This window comes from Mytilus edulis, chromosome 14, assembly GCF_963676685.1.
Source record: "Mytilus edulis chromosome 14, xbMytEdul2.2, whole genome shotgun sequence".
NCBI lineage: Eukaryota > Metazoa > Mollusca > Bivalvia > Mytilida > Mytilidae > Mytilus > Mytilus edulis.
This window is the reverse complement of record NC_092357.1, coordinates 48,049,367-48,067,649: the sequence shown is the minus strand read 5'-3', so window position 1 is coordinate 48,067,649 and position 18,283 is coordinate 48,049,367. Positions and strand designations below refer to the sequence as shown.

Sequence of the window (18,283 nt, the reverse complement as noted above, 5' to 3'; positions counted from 1 at the left end):
TTTTACAGTCTATTTAGGATAAGACAGCCATAATTATCTATTGGAATTTAAAATTATTGTTCTATTAGTTAAAAGATAAGAAATGTATTTTTAAACGACCGCAAAATTGTTTTTGCGTCGTGTAAAGCTATCATGTCGTCCGAAGACACATTTAGTTTCCGGACATTAACTTTAGTTTTAGTGAATTGATCTCTATATATTTTTACCAGAAGGTTTAAAACCACTAAAGGAAGATTGGGATTGATTTTGGGGGTTATGGTCCAAATAGTTAAGTAATTAGGTGCCAAAATGATCATTTTTGCAGTTTGTAAACAATAACTTGTGTTCAAGTGTATGAATCTTTCTGAAATTCCATACCATGAAGGGATGGTAAGTAATGACTTTGAGGGGATTATGGCTCAAAATGTTTGGAAATTAGGGAAAAAATAGGTCTTTCTGGTCAATGGACAATTAAGACAATTTAAAAGCAGTGTAAGGGAGGTAATTCAAAAACCTTTAACACACAATGTTGGATATTTTCAGATATACCTCCCTTACACTTCTTGTAAATTATCTATAAAGGAATTTTAGGTTTCGGACTAATTGCAAAAAAAAGGGGTGGTAGTAGTTCTGAAATATTTTTTTCCAAATTTTGAAAAGTTTGAAGAAGAAATCTTTAATTGCACAAAATTGCGCAATAGATTTGTAAGATCTTAACATTTGTTTTGTGTCAAAAACTCATATTATGTCAAAATTTGTATCACAATCCAAATTCAGAGCTGTATCAAGCTTGAATATTGTGTCCATACTTGCCCCAATTGTTTAGGGTTTGATATCTGCGGTCGTATAAAGCTGCGCCCTGCAAAGCACCTGGTTATATGTGAGTTTTTTTTTCGTTTGGTGTATTTTAGCTTTTGATTTGCCAGTTTACAAAGGATTTTTCGTTTTGAATTTCCCTTGAGTTTATCTGTTAATTAGATATGAGAAGATGTGGTGCGAGTGCCAAAGAGACAACTCTCCATCCAAATAACAATTTAAAAAGTAGCCATTTTTTTGGCTAAATTTTCATCTCATTTGTATCTTCCGAATTTTTCCTACTAGAAATAGTTATCAAAAATACCAGGATAATAAATTTATACGCCAGACGCGCGTTTCATCTACATAAGACTCATCGGTGACGCTCAGATCAAAATAGTTAAAAAGCCAAACAAATACAAAGTTGAAGAGCATTGAGGACCCAAAATTCCCAAAAGTTGTGCCTAATACGGCTAAGGTAATCTACTCCTGGGGTAAGAAAATCCTTAGTTTTTCGAAAAATTCAAAAGTTTTGTAAACAGAAAATTTATAAAAATGACCATATAATTGATATTCATGTCAACACCGAAGTGCTGACTACTGGGCTGGTGATACCCTCGGGGACGAAACGTCCACCAGCAGTGGCATCGACCCAGTGGTGTAAATAGTTATCAAAAGTACCAAATCACTACTTTAGCAACAAAAAACCGTGTTTACATGTGTTTGTATGACTGTCGTTCAAAAATATTTTTTTTGTTAATTGTATTTAAATATTTCAATTGAAAAAACTCCTTTATCGTTGGTATTGAAGAACAAATTACAAAGTACGTAATTTAAACACCACCCTTCAGATATTATTTTTGTAAATAAAAATAATCAACCGAAATCAGAAAGCTTTGTTTTTATTGTTTGTAAATCAACTTAATCACCAGGCGTATACAGTGTATGTATTATTAGTTATCAAAGGTATCAGAATTATAATTTAGTACGCCAATTATTATATATATAATTATATTTATATATATAATTATATATAATTATATATAATTATATATAATTATATATAATTATATATAATTATAAACTCATCATAGATAACGGGCTGAACATTATGCACATGATTCGACAGGCTAACTTAACTAAAAGTAGTCTCAGTAAAATACGTTTTGAAATTCCAGTTAATTTAAAATCTTACTTTGTGTATCGTGAAGCATTATTTCTTTATAAATACGCTGAAGATTTTGTCCGACGTAGAGGATCTATACGAAAAAACATACGAAATGTGGTGCACTCTTTAAAAAAATCATCTGACCGCTGTGTTGACTCAAGATAACTTATTTCATAACTTTTAAATTTCAAATTTAAACTTATGATCGTTTATCCTCACAAAAACGAGTTTCATATGAAGAGTTCAAACTCGCGCGTATTTTCATGGGGTTAGTCATTACAGTCTTCAGTCTATACCACTTTATATATCTATCTCGGTAGTTTTTAACTACCTTGGCTGGTCATGAAGCCCTCACACGGTTGGTTCGGGGCCCGAAGGCGTTTAGTGAACGTTTACATATTTAAACCAATACAATACTCTGACACCTTGTTTTTTTCCTACGACTCAGGGTAAACTATTTTGACCTATAACACCAATTAAAGCTCATTAAAGTCCATTAACCAAACCAAAGCAGATTCCAGGTTTTTTTCTTTCGATTTGAGACCCAAATAATATCTATATAAATATAAGGCAAAAGTCCGAGTCTTCCTTTTCCCGCCATTTTCTAAACTTTAAATATCTCGAAAAGAAGCTCCATACTCTATCAATTTTTTTTGATTATTTAACTTCAATTTTGTACTTGTTTGGCTTTATAAATATTTCGATTTGAGCGTCACTGATAAGTCTTATGTAGACGAAACGCGCGTCTGGCGTACTAAATTACTATTACTGACTAATCGCATCAATTTTAAATTCTAGATTTTTTTTATTTCACCTAAGTACATCTTTCAGATATCTGACATAAGAGTATCAAAATGATGAATATTCAGTAGTATTATATCTGAAATAAGTTATCTGTACACTGATATTTAGAGAAATACTAATCAAGTAATTTAATTATAGAAATATATTCAACGAGTGATCGAACAACACATGAATTCACGAATGCACGAAATGGACTTCGCTTTAAGTTTATCATAGAGTTCGGTTGTCAAGATAATGACTAAAAATTAAATGTACACGAACTTACATTTGAATATAATAGAAAGGTCAAAATCACAATTCAAGTACGATAAAAGAAAATCAAAAGAAAGGTCAATGAGTGTACATAATCGAGGACATAAATTTTATTAAATATCACCTTAAATCGGCTACTGTTTATTTTACTATATTTTCAAATAAATTCAACAATTTTTTCTAGGTTATTGTATTAGAAATAATCTGTAAGAAGTCACGCTTTCTACATAAATGTTTTAAATGCGACTTGAAATCTGCCACTTTTTATAGATTATTTTACAACAAATTCGATTAATTGTTTTAATTGTTTTTGTAGATAATTGTATAGAGTGACAATAAATCGGGCACTTTGTCTAAAAAATTGTATTAAAGGTAACCTTTAATTTATCACTCTCTGATAATTTTACAATAAATTAGACTATTTGTTTTTATAGACAATTGTATGAAATTTAGCCTATAATCAGTAACTTTTTTGTTTTTAGATAATTGCATTAAATGTCACTTTTTATTGGACGCTTTTTCTAGAGTATCGAATACATGTAACCTGAAATTGGTCACTCTCTTTATTGATAACTTTACTATATTTTATTATAAATTCGACTACTTGTACAGATAATTTTGATAATCCTACTGTTGACAATGTACTCATAATTAAGGTCGTTGCTATCAAACCGAGCACAATGATATAGTATACGCTTTTGCGATTTCCCAGAAGGATTCTTCCTCTGTCATGATATCTTGGAAAGTTTTATTTATTTAATCTAAACATATATCTCTAAATTTGGCAAACACATCTGGTATTTATTATTCATGTATATGCTTTTTTTTTTAGAGAATATAAGGTTATCCCCGGGTTCTAAAGTTGGGTCATATAAGAAAAACTTTTTGAATTGTCTGTTTTCATTGGAGTGTGTTTTACCGCAAAATTACCGCAATACCAAACTTCAGCGTAAAGGACAAGGTATAATAAGAGGCGTTTTTGGCCCCCTTCCCAAATAAGTTTATATATACATCATTGATAGCCTTATTATAGAAACTATTCAAAACTATGATTTTTTTTTATGTTCCGGTGAAAGGAAGGTTGCCTAGCAACGGTTTAAATAAATAGCCAAATTATCACATAAGCATTGCTTTCTCATTACACATTTGCATAATTCAAAATAATATTGTTTGTTTAACACTAACTTGAGTTTGCAAATGAAAAGTCACTTCAATTTCAGTATAAAAAAAATGCTTAGCAACAACCTAGCAACAAAATTTTTGCCTAGCAACGGTTAAAAATATGTAATTTCGGCCATATGAAGTATAGATATAGCAATATTTAAAGATTTAGCTACTGTAAATGATTTTTCTTTTATATATATGATGTCTGAGTCATCATTATTTTTTTCTCAAGAAAATGAAATTGACCATAGCAACCTAAAAGTTGCTTAGCAACAGCCAAAAAAGATAGAAATTAAATTGAACTAGAAAAAAAACTTTTTGATTTTAATTGTACAAATTAGAGTAAAATCAGGTTAGTTAGATTAATACATGAAAGAATAACTAGCAGTAAGAAATGAAAGCAAGTCAATTGTATATCATGCTGATAAAAAGATTAGCAACCAAAATAGTGCTTAGCAACGGTTAAATAATGTTTTGTTTTTTTTTGTAAACCGAGGTAGGTTTTTGGCATTATTATTATGTCTTGATGATGTAAATATTAAATCATATGCTGTTACCAAAAACAGGGTTGAGATCTCAAAAAAAAAAAAGTTTAACCCCGCCGCATTTTTGCGCATGTCCCAAGTCAGGAGCCTCTGACCTTTTTTAGTGTTGTATGATTTTTAATTTTAGTTTCTTGCGTATAATTTGGAGTTTAGTATGACGTCAATTATTAGTGAACTAGTATACATATTTGTTTGGGGGCCAGCTGAAAGATGCCTCAGGATGCGGAAGTTTCTCGCAGCATTGAAGACCCATTGGTGGCCTTCGGTTGTTGTCTCTTTGACACATTCCCCATTTCATTCTCAATTTTAGTATTAAATAAAAGATAGCTATCAAAGAAATGGTCGGTGTATTAAAAAAAAAGGATAAATACAAATCATATTGTCACATAATAATTAGTAAGTATAAACATTAACAAGTTAATAGGTAAAATAAACAAGAATGTGTCCCCAGTATAGTTTACCGTAAAAATGGGGCAACATCTCTAATTTGGCATTAAAATTAGAAATATCGTATCATAGGGAACATGTGTACTAATTTTCAAGTTGATTGGACTTCAATTTCATCAAAAACTACCTCGACCAAAAACTTTACCATGAAGCGTGAAGCGGGACATATGGACGAACAAACGGACAAACGGACGGACGGAGGGACGGGCGGACGGATTAACGGACGAACGAACAGACGGACGCACAGACCAGAAAACATAATGCCCATAACTGGGGCATAAAAAAACTTTAAGTTATAAAAGAAGTGGCGCACTTATAATTCATAAATAATAGTTGAAGTTATGAATATAGCATTTCACATTTACATGATGATTACCGGTACATTAAAAAACGCAAATGGATTAAAACTACTATTGAAGATTCAGTATCAGATATATACAGTATGTATAGCAAATATGCACAGCCTGTACAATTGTCATTGTTTGTCACTTAAAGAATCGTACACTGTGAACTTTTTAACACTTAACACAATATTTTAAAGACTGAAATGCTGAAAACAAAGTTCAAAGTTTTCGATGAGGTCAGGGTTTAAGACGTTAAAAACTCATTAAGATACGTAGACGAAAGAGGCATGAACATCTTCAAGCTTCTCTAAAAATTCATTATTTTTACGATATATATCCTGAAATTAGCACATTGATCGCCGGTGTATAGTATCATGTGCAATCATATACCACATCTCCTTATCTTATCCAAAATTTTATGATTTTTTTTTAAATGAAACAGTTGTTGGTAAGTAGTATTTCATGAAACCCCAAAACATTCGAATTTGATTAGAAACGTAGACATACTTCATTAAAGGGTCTCGGTGGCTGAGTAGTCTAAGAAGTTACTTCTGTAATCACTAGCCAGTCAACACTGATGTTGTGAGTTCGATCCCCGCTGGTGCGGGTGCACTCGTCTTCAACCTTAATTTCTCCTTTCAATGTTGATCTATTTATTATTTTCATTCTGAATGTCTTCACTTGCAGGACTGAATGTCCAGCCAACTAAAAGGTTTCAACTTTCAAGGTTTACAGCCGATTTCATTGAGTGTGAAGCCAAAGGTAAAATCTTTGGTAAGCTTGCTTGTTAGCTGAACTGTGAAGTCATTATTATGTAAGGTTTTCTACCTTCCTTTCGAAGTAGCATAGACCATCAGACAGATAGATTGGTAATCTGCTGGAGTAGTATATTCTTAAAGGAGGGTAGTTAACCTGACCTAACAATGACTTTATGGTTCATCTAACAAGCAAGCTAACTAAAAATATTACCTTTGACTTCACACTCAATGAAATCGGCAGTAGTATTCACCAAGTTCAACCTTTCCGGTATTGAATAGATATTTGAAGTTAATTAAAAAAATCTTATTTATTGCATTAGGGATATAAAACTATAGTACTAGTAGTGCAAGTTGTGCCTACAATAGCAAGTGAGAGGGAAAACAAGTTCAGCTACCGTTTTTGGTGAATATTCAACAACTACCATAACTGTTTTTTAAGTAGCAAGAAATATTGACTAAGTCCAAAAATCTGACATTTTTAGAATATTTGAAGAATAATAGAAATCCGATGGCAATACATGCTTCAATTATGTGTACATTAAACCTATTAGGTGTTAAAGCTGTATCTCAAAAACTGTAGGAGGATAACCGACTCTTTATATTTATAACTTGTAACAAATATACCGGACATTTAAAGAAAATTTTATTAAAAAATCAAAACCATGTAGACATACACACCTCTATTATAAATAAAAAGCTTTTTAGGTCCAAAACTGAAGGAGATAGCTAGACGTATATGTCCGGACAGAAACAGACGAACGGACGGATGAATGGACGAACTGATCTAAATAAACGAACGTGCTCGACATTTTGTCACTTACATAGAACTCCAGACACACAAAATACACATGTTTTTTGCACATACTTCATAAGTTTGTTTGCCATGGGTCTTATCCAATTTGTATTTATGCAAGTAATATATGATACAAGTGATTTTACTATTCTTATTCAGTCTGTTCAAATAACTAATAAATTATAGACATTGCACTAGTGAAGTCCTAAACCGTCAGGTAACAAATATATGGAAGAGTTTTGCACTTTTGATCAATTTGTAGTACTTTACTGTCACCAGATGAAAAAAAAGGGGGGTCAATATTCCTTGACACTTCAATACCTTTGATCAGCCCTCGCACGGTCGGCCTGGAACGAAAGGTGCACAAAATTGATATGATACATAAATCTATTTTTCTGTAGATGGTTAAATAGAAAATTTCAAAGTGCAAAATATATACGTTTTGATGAAATGATTTTCTTCAGAACTACAAAAAGAGTTTTAATATATTGAGAATTTATTATAAAATTCATTTGTAAGATTTCGTTGAATATTTGAAAATTATAATGAATAAAAATTAATTCCCCATATTTCAAGGGACACAACTCTGTATTTGGCTGCACAGTGTTGGACTATTTTGATCATTATTGGTCTAATTTCACGTACAACATATTTCTTTAAGAAAGTGGCATGTCTTGATGACGGATATGACATAAAACAATCCGTACGTGATATTCTGATCAGTTATGGATCCCGGAATGATTTCGTACCCGTGCCGTTCACTGTGACGTATTATAATGACTTGTCAAAATATGTAAACAATCGGATTATTTTTCAAATTTTTAGACATGAGCGCCAACGTAGACCTACATGATATTTTATTATGTGAAAGATACATAAGAGTACAGTTGATGGTTGAAAATTTCAAGATGGTCTACGTTGGCGCTGATGTCAAATTTTGTCTCCGAGCATGACGAAATTGTAGATTTTTTACACTTTTCGTCGTTTAGGGCTTTTCAAGGTCTCTGTTTGAACATATTTGAGTACATAACACCTTAAAATAAGATTCTACATGGACGATCAGATACTGCAGTTCATTACACAGGCGTGATGGGTTTCAACTTTAAAGTTTAAAAATTCTCAAAAAAGGGGGGCCAGAAACGGCCCTTATCATACCTTGTCCTTTATAAATCGGACAAAACCAAACGCCCGACTATATTAACCAACGAAACGAAAGGAAATATACTGTTATGTTCTTCAATGGGTACAGACATTTCCTTTTAAATGGATTGATAAATGTTGGTTTTATATATAGATAAGCTTATTCATTTTCAAATCTAATTAACAAAAAACTTAACAAATATATCAGGCTTATAACATTTACGCCAAAAGTTCTCAAAAAGACGCATCAGTGATGCATGAATAAAAAATTAAAAGGCCAAATCAGATAGAAGGTTAAAGATAAATGAATGCATCGCCAGCTTATCTTACAATTTAAAAGTACAAATCATCAGCAATCCGGGTTGATACCGTTTTTTTTGTCTCTATTATGACTACTTAGATTTAGCTACATCACGAAATTAAGTTTTACTATGATGATAGAAAGTAGTCGACCGAAGCACTCAATCATTTAGGATTTTTAAAGGATTACTAAATGATTAACGTCGATGGCAAGACATCAACATACTTTGATAGTTATGATAGTATATAAGTCAGCTAATAAGAAAGATCTAAAATAATTCAAATGGAAAAGGTTTTATTTCAGTTATGTAGGTAAAGACATTTAAAACTGATATCAAAGTGCTGGAAGATCTTTCACTAGGTAAACAGACAGTGTTTAAGACTGTAAATTTCAGTAAACATTATACCATTGAAACATTATGTGTGTTTGCACAACATTTTCAAATTTGCTTAGCTTCTCTAAGGTCAACATTACTTGAAGGGGATATTTATTTAAATCCCCATGCAATTTAGATAATAATATGCTTTTACGTTTCGGTAACTCATTTTGTTTTAATGATTTACTTAAGTTATATGAGAAAAATCTACTTTATTATTGAATTGTCAGTTTTTCTTTAAAATGGATTTTACTGCAAAATAAAAAAAAAACTCCAGTATTTACAAAAATACCAAACTTCAGGATAAATTCATAAATCTGACAAACCCAAACGCTCGACTATATCAACCAACGAAACGGAAGGAAATTATCTGTTTTATTCTGAAATGGTTAAAGACATTTCCCTTCGAAATAGATTGATAAATGTAGATTTTATATATAGATGAACTTATTCATCTTTAAATCTTATTACGAAAACCTTATCAAATATAACAGACTTATATTATGTACGCCAGAAGTTCTAAAAAATGACGCATCAGTAACGCATGAATTAAAAAAAAATGAAAGGGTTGAATATCAATAAATGCATCACCAGCTTATTTTACCCTTTTTAAGTACATATCATCAGCAATCCGGGTTAATACTTTTTTTCTTTTATGACTAAATCACTTCCGCTACATCACGACAACATTTTACTCTGACGATAGAAGGTAGTCGACCGAAGCACTCAACAATTTAGGATTTTTAAAGGATTATTAAATGATCAACGTCGATTGCAAGACACCAACATATTTTAGATATCCGGTAAGACAGCTCTTAAAAATATTTATATGGAAAAGGTTTTATTTTAATTATGAAGGTAAAGACATTTAAAACTGATATAAAAATGCTGGAATAACTTTCGACAGTTTTCAAAAATATAAATTTCATTAAACATTATAGCATGGAAACCTTAAGTGTATTTGCACCAAATTTTCAAAATTGGCTTAGGTTCTCTAAGGTTAACATTACTTGAAGTGAATATTAATTTAAATCCCCATGCAATTTAGATAATAATATGCTTTTACATTTTACGGTCACATATCTTGTTTTAAATATTTACTTAGGTTATATTAGCAAACTCTAGAATTTAGTATTGGTACTACAAGTCAGAAGAGTATTAAGTAAGACACAAAGGAAGCTTAATTATTGAAAGGTTATAAAGCTCTTTTTCGAGCTTTAAAATTTAAAACAATGGAGGGAAAGACTGACTCGGATTTTTTCGTTCGTTGTATTTGCAGTTGTATAAAATGTATCCTTTGGGTCTCAAATCGAGACTGAATATAGAATATGCTTAAATTTTAATATGACCTGATAAGCTATTGAAGTCTTATATGAGAAGAAACATGGATATCATGAGGCAAAATATTTTACCCTGTACCGTTGGGAAACCTGACCCAAGTACATTCTAAGGGTACAGTAGCACTTTTCACAAAACATCTTAAGTGTAAAATCAATCTTACGATAAAATTATTAAGTTGAATTGTCAAGGAATATTTTAGACTTACGTTAAGTGATATGACATCAACTTTTCGAAATAGTGTTCAATACTACATTAATGGTTAGGAAGTTCTATAATATTCATTGGAAAATTCCTTATTATATTTACGGAAGTAAAGATTGATTGCAGAGTGCTAGAAAAAAAAAATCACCGGGTGCGGAGTCACTTGTTTTATAGAATGTCATTTTATAAATCAAAATAGCGTGGAAATCTAAAGTGTAAAAAAAAATTTGATAAAGTTTCTATGGTCATCATCATCTGGAAATGAACGTGTCAGTCATTTTTTTTTATCGCTGAGATATAGCCTTTTTGCGCTTATGCGTCGTAAAGCAAACACCAATCAATCCAGCAATCAATATCAGTATTTTTTTTTGCATAGTGGCTTATTTTTTTCACTGAAAATTTAAATGAAGAGCACATCTTTTAATATTTGTCAATAGCTAAGCAATTGATTACAATTGATTACAATTGACATAAGCAGCCCCTTGTATCCCTCTCAAAACATGTAAATAAGAAAATATCCGCATATTTTGACATCTGTAAAATAAATTGAAGATGCAATCAATAACATGTTCTATAAATGATTTATCTTGACAATAATATTTATGGATGTTATATTATAATGTTTTTATTAGATTAATAAAACATAAAGCGTTGTAATGAAACGGTATCATACATTTATTAGATGGGGAAAACTATTTTTAAACATTTGAGTATATTAACAATCCTTATGATTTAAATTCATTGTGAATTTCCTTTAAGATAATGATTGAATTCAGCTAAATATTTTATAAAATATTATAATGAACAAACATTGAGTATTAATACGTTTGAACAGAATTGCTTATTTCTATCGAGAATTTACAATTTCAGTATTTTCAAAGAAAAATCAGAATTGTGCATAGCTTATCAAAATCGACGTTTGAATACCTAAAATATATCTCCCCTAAAAAAGCACAAAATCGGATATGTATCATTCGTTAATTGAAAATGTATTAAAATAATCTCTCTGTTTACATTTTCTCGTTTGAACAAAAACAAACCAAAAGGCATAATCTTGAAGATGCTAGATTTTTGTATTGGTGTTTTAACACGCAATTTGCATTTGAGCGAAATGTTCATCTGTTCTAACCAACTACCTTTGTTATATTATGAGGAAACATTGCCACTAAGTGCATTTAATGGAATCAAAATCGAATCTAAGGATACAAACAATACAATGAATTCTTATTATCTTGACATGCAAAAGAAAAAGATAAAAATGCATGCACTAGATCTTAACCTAACGTAAAAGAGATGATTTCAATTGTCCGATTTTTTATTTCCTAGTAGCTAAGTATATGCATATGTATTTCCCGTTTAATACCATTTTTCGAATTCCCTAGATAGTTAGAAAATTTTGTCACAAAATCATTGAACAATAGTTCTAAACAGTAAAATCGAAGTCAAGATTATATACCATAGAAAATTTATGGTATATAATCATTGTCATAAATAACACTGAATTGCTCAATAGGTTGCGACTATAAAACTGGTTTCTCGTTCCTCTGTTTTAACCGCATCGGATGGACACTTTTTATCGGGTTTGAACTGTCATAAGCACACAAAGGATGAACCAATAGTGAAAAAGAACTGCTGACGCTTCTAGAACACTCGCAATCGTCTTGTGGGACTTGTTTAAATATCTAACGTGTTTCTTATTATTGTTCATAAATTGGATTTGGTATTGTTTGGGATCATTGACATAGGGTTTTATTTTAAAAACGTAATAGGTGTCTTCCAATTTTGATACGCATTTCATTGGCTTTTCGGCTTTCAGCTATAATTTTTGAATGACAACTTATAAAATACATTATATAATGTTATTGACTTTGATTACACGGTGTAGGCTATTTGAAAATACAAGCAATTGAGTTTACCAGATTAGGAGGAAGTAATTCACTATTTTATGATTTTTGAAGGATCATTAAGTGATAAACGTTAGTTTTACAATTTTTCTTTTTTTTTTTATAGTTACGATATAACTTGAGTGATTATATCGTTCTATTCAATTTTTAAAAAAATTCCATATTCTTTATGATCAAAGTATAGATATGTGATACTCATTTTCGAGTGCTGGAATAACGTTCACAATGGTACAAGAGGTACGCAGATTTTTTATGCAAACTTCAAATAACTAAATATCGTCGAAGAGTGTTCCTTAATACAAAAGCAAAAAGATATAAAGGTTCGTACAGCGGTTTACTACTGTTTCCTTTATTTAACGTTACCATAATTATACAGGAAATAGAAGTTAAAACCTGGTTTTCTGGCAAGACAGACTTCCGCTTATATAGCAATGCTAAAAATACCACTAAAATAACAATACTACGTGACAGGAATATAATACATACAAACACAACTCACTCAGCGCTGAGAAGTACATAATAGTAAATAGATTATATCATAGAAAATTACAACATGTAAACTGCAGAGTACCAACGGAGACCTCCCACATCGAGTTTTACCCAGGACCCCACGAACAAAATATAAACTGCATATATCATGAAAGAATAATGAATAAACTAATAAATAACTGACATTTTTTCAACAACGATTAAAAACAGTTATCAATTTCAAATATATAAAAACTTTGTTTAAATTATTTAAAATTTCGTACTGAATAGATATAAAGAAAATATATAAGATAGGAGTGCCTATTTGAATATAATGATTAGGTAAGTGATAAGGTATGTTGAAAACGATTGTTTTGATGCGTTTTATAAACACATGTTGTACATTGTCAAAACTTAATTATTATGTGTATATCACATAACATATCCGATTATAACTTTTTGTTTGAAATGGTATAGATATAACAAGGCTTAAATTGCTTTATTTTCATTGAATAAATGTTTGAAACCACATGGTATGGATTGCCACCGATAAGCAACAATCCCTACCTTTCCAGAGGATTTGATTCAACACCATTTGTGTGGCGTTTGCGTTACTTAATCATTCGGTTCATATGTTATCATTTGTTATGGTTTGTTTTCTCATATTTTGTTTTTGTAATTTAATTGCCAGTCTTTGTAAGAATCAGGCAATTTAGGTAAAAATTAAAACATGATAAGAAAAAACCCACCGAGTTAATCATGCTATATAATACTAACCATCATCCTGAGTTAAAAAGTATTAGTCTTTCGTTTGTGTGTGTCTGGTAATATCAAATAACTTGGTTAGAAAATTGGTTAGAATGATAGCAAATTACAGACTTATCTCCCCTTATTCGTTAATTTCTAGTGCATTTCAACCAAATTGTATCTTCTATTACCAGAGCAGAAAACAGAAATGAATGTTATTTTTGTGCATAACTACATATTATGAACTAAAATCAATGTCAAATTGAGTGGGGTTTTTTGGTCATGTTTTCACCACTGCCTGATTCTTAGGCAGACTGGCACTTAATTGCTTGTTTTATAAAACGATAAACAGTTTCTCTTGGTATCTTAATTTTCTAACAGGGTCACGTTAAATAATTTGCCGTACCGCTTCATTGTTTTGAAAATTTGAAAAATGTAAATTTGTGTCTGTGTATTAGATTATAATTTTTAACGTTCAATAGTTAAGAATAAAAAAAGCGGGAAATTGCCAAATTGAACCCATAATCTAGAAACCGTAAAACTTTATTATTCATAACAATATTTTCTATAATTTGCTTATGATTTGCGATGTACTTAAATTTCCTTTTGTTTTTAATAATATTTCAATAATTTTAGGGCTGATAATGAATATATCAATTTTATCTCCACTTGAAGCTATATAAATTTGAATCTTTTTTTAATATCATAATCGATTGTGATTCCCCTTTCCCCATTTTAGTCTTTCATTTGTTCCCCCAAAACAAAAATAGTTCTTATACTTCTCTCACATAGATATCGAACTTATTTTCATCTCATGCTTTTTTGTATGTTTGTTGCAATTCAGTATTTCTGTTGTTCCAGTTTTTTCTGGAGTGTTTCCTTCGGTTTTAGTTTGTAGTCCGGAATTGTTTTCTCTCAATAGATTTGTGGCTTTTAAACAGCGGTTAACAACTTCTGCCTTTATTCATGTGCATTATAACGCTAATCCATGCAAAATGATTTCACAGCACACCCTTTTAATTCTTTTGAATATTTCTTTAAAGAAGAATGTCTGATGCTTGTTGAAATATCAATTCCAAATCTAACATAATATATTAAAATAATTGAATAAGATGATTGAAATAAGTCACGACCTTGGTTGACTTAATATATAATTACATAATTAATATAAAATAAAACAGATAAAACGAAACCACAGTGTTATTTAAATGTTATGGGTTAGATAACTGACGTGAGAAAATTTAAATGAATAAAATGTGAATGAGTTTTTTAAATTCAAGCAAACTCATTTGATCCTCGAAACCAACACCCAGTGATTATATCTGAATTATTTTGTGAAACATTTACAAAAAGTGCCATTTGGAAATCATTTTATTAGAAAAAGGTAGGATTTTTTTTATCAATTTATTTAATAAAAAAAGAGTATAATGCCTTTTGTTTGTAATAGCTTTTAGTAAATTGGCTTATTCTAAGAACGAATCTTTTTGCAGTTTTTCCTGATGCAATTTGTTTATTTGTGTTTCGTTCCAATCTGATGAATCAAGATTTTGGTTTCAGTCTAATATATTTTTATTGTTTATTGTTTTGTCACAATTCAAGCCCTATCTTTACCCGTTTGTTTTTTTTTTTTACTTTTTTTAAAATTATTTTTACATGTTGCCATGGTGTAGCCGTTTATGGCTGTCTAAAGGAAATTATATCTTTGTGAATGCCTTTCGCTGAAACATTGTTCCTTAAATCCAAATCATTTTGTCTACTTATTTTAAATACTAAAACGGTCAGAAATCAAATCATATTCATCTTTTACGAAAAAAAATATTTAAAGAAATTGGCTAAACACGTTTCTTCAAGCGTTATTCAATTCCATTGGAAATCTATATTAACTATTTTAAAGAAGGACAAAAGATACCAGAGGGACAATCAAACACATAAATCTGACAACGTCATGGCTAAAAATGAAAAGGATAAACAGACAAACAATGGTACACATGACACAACATAGAAAACTAAAGTATAAACAACACGAACCCCACAAATAACCAGGTGATTTTTTTTTTAATTTGGAGTTGCTTGTTTCTTGGTGTTTGCTTCTCTTGTTTTTTGGATTTTTTTCCAGTAATACTAAACTCTCTAGTTTCTCTTTGAAGAGAAAATAAAATTGTGATCGCTAACGATCACATTGTTTTTTTCGAATAATTTTATTACATACAGTGAAACTGTCATAAATCATTGTTATTTTTTCTTTGAAAAGTGTAGAGGGTATCAATTCCCGCCTATTTGTTAATCGATAATATATATAAACAAAATGGCCAAGATGCGGCCTGCTGTTCTGTAAGTGGAAACGAATATTTTTAAACCACGTTTTTTATACTACATAGGATGCTGTATCATTGACAATCATACCACATCTCTTTGTATTATATTTAGATAAGTATTGTAGATATCACGCATGATTATCATTTTTATGTGCGCGTCATGTGTAACTTCCTCTGTGCATTATATAATCCATTCGATGAATAGATATAATTTAATTTGATCCGGGTAATATTTTTTTTTCAAAATCTTAAACAAGAAAAACGCCAAGTAAACATACAGATGGACAATAAGACCGGAACTATAATAATCCCTCATTTTTATTTATGAATAACTTTTCAAATTATGTATACTTTATTTGCCCGGATTGAACTGAGATATATCTGTTAATCAGTGTTCACCCAAATCTTAAACAAGAAGAAACAACAATCAATGGACAGATAACCGCAAGAGCAGATAAGTAACGTTCCCTTCTATATGTGTATATACATGATATACTTATTAAAGTGATGAAGTCGCATGCGTATGATAAAAAAAAACTGAATTGGGGATGTTTAAAACAAAAATCGTAAAGCAAAGACTGACGCGAATGCATTTATCAAATGAATGGTGCGATGAATATTTCAAATGTTTGAACGAAATATAAATTAATTGAAGAAAAAAAAACATGTGATTTTGATGTTTAAAAATCATCTTTTAAAAATGATCTTCGGGTCAAATATCTCAATTGAAATACTTCTTATTCTTTGTGACCAAAAAGGGATATAATAAAACCATTGAACCGAATATACGCCTACAACATTTTCACAAAACAACCAATTATGACAGGTGATATATGAACGTAATTTAAAAGATTTCGTTTATATTCTTTTTAAATCGAATCAAACTACAAGTGATTTACTGTTAATCTTGATTTAACATTTTACTGAACTGTAAGTAAAAATACTTTGACTTTTGTGGTAATTTCCTTAGTATGAAGAATACTGCTTCGTTAAGTCTTACCCTATTACCGATTATGGATACAACATATACAATCATTAATGTCATTCTAATGATTACAAGTGATTCAAAATAAAGACACAATATTATAGTTCAACCTTCTTATGAAAAAGACTGTTTCTACTGCTTCTTTCTTGTTTTTATATTCACGATATAATTTGGTCAGTCAGTATGATGCTTATGCAATAAAGTAATATCCAAAATGTCGAATTACTATTGGACACCTTTGTCATGTGTTCGTGACGTCATAAACGTTTTACATGATTTACTCCTTTATATCAAAAAATGAATTGAAATATATGAGTACTGTAATATTTTTTCTGTGTATTTTACATAACCTTTAAAATGTGGTCTACACATGTAAGACCGTTTTTGTTCATTTGTTTGATGTGTATGAGCTTTTGATATTGCCAGAGGGACTTTCCGTTTCGAATTTTCCTCGGAGTTTAGTATTTTTGTGATTTTCCCTTTCAAATACTAGTAATAAAGCTTGCAGGTTAATCATTGTGTACCACATTTTTTATGTTATTTCTTCATAGATAGAAATCATTATATTGTCTTTCCTTAAATCGATGCCACTGCTAGTGGAGTTTTAATTTCACGAGCGTATCACCTGCCCAGTCAGGACTTCGGTGTTGACATGAATTATCATTGATATGGTCATATTATTAAAACAAAAAATTGAAATACTAAGGTTTTGTAGATTACTATAGCTTTATATAACTATATGGAGTTATTTTTTTTCAGAACGATAGGTCATTCTTTTGAAGAATCAGCCCGGACGATACCATATTACAATTAAATATGCTCCAAGGCACATAATATTGACCTGCGCGAGGTCATTATTTTCCTTGATAAAAATTATATTTTTCTGAAAGTTTATTTGTTGCCGATTTGGGAATTTATTCTAATCTATGATAGGTGAAAAAAAAATCGTCCTTGTCCGCATTTTAATTTTAGAATCAAATAATGTGACGTCGTGTTAATTTATCGCTACAATAAAGAGATATGAAGCCAGAGGTTTCATATGTGTTAAAGAGTTTAAAATCTCATTGATTCACACTGAATAGGTTGATTGATTGATGGTTACTTCATGTCCAGTGGAAAATATTTCATGCATGTTCAGACGATACACACTGAATAGGAAATCATACTGTAAACTATATGCATTTATATCCGTTTTTCCCCTTCGTGTCAGTTCTTAACTTTTTTACATTTATGTATACCTTTTACCCTATCAAATGATCAACTAATAAAATATTCTTATATTCTATTGAATAACATTCACGCATATATGTTGTCGCGTGGGGAGGGTATATAATTATATTCTGATTATCTGTTAAAAAAATGTATTGCAATCCAAAATTAATCATTCTGATTATATCATTCGATTCAATTTAAATTGTTGAAAAAATAATCAAACAACATAGCATCCCCCTTCTTT

At 30.4% G+C, this 18,283-nt stretch overlaps 1 protein-coding gene across 11 annotated transcripts in view; it reads left to right on the top strand.

The window, feature by feature from the left end:
* The window catches only part of LOC139503029 (alpha-1,6-mannosyl-glycoprotein 4-beta-N-acetylglucosaminyltransferase-like), an 81,282-nt gene that overhangs the window by 52,178 nt on the left and 10,821 nt on the right, over nucleotides 1-18,283 (top strand). Inside the window, exon 1 of one of the 11 annotated variants that reach the window (XM_071292700.1) lies at nucleotides 9,560-9,669. The exons of 8 other annotated variants lie outside the window; for them this stretch is intronic. The gene's annotated coding sequence lies outside the window, so the exon portion shown is untranslated. Of the gene's footprint in view, nucleotides 1-9,559; nucleotides 9,670-14,868; nucleotides 14,912-16,239; nucleotides 16,773-18,283 lie in introns of those variants that run through there. 2 more of the 11 variants (XM_071292701.1, XM_071292696.1) reach the window with 2 other exon arrangements.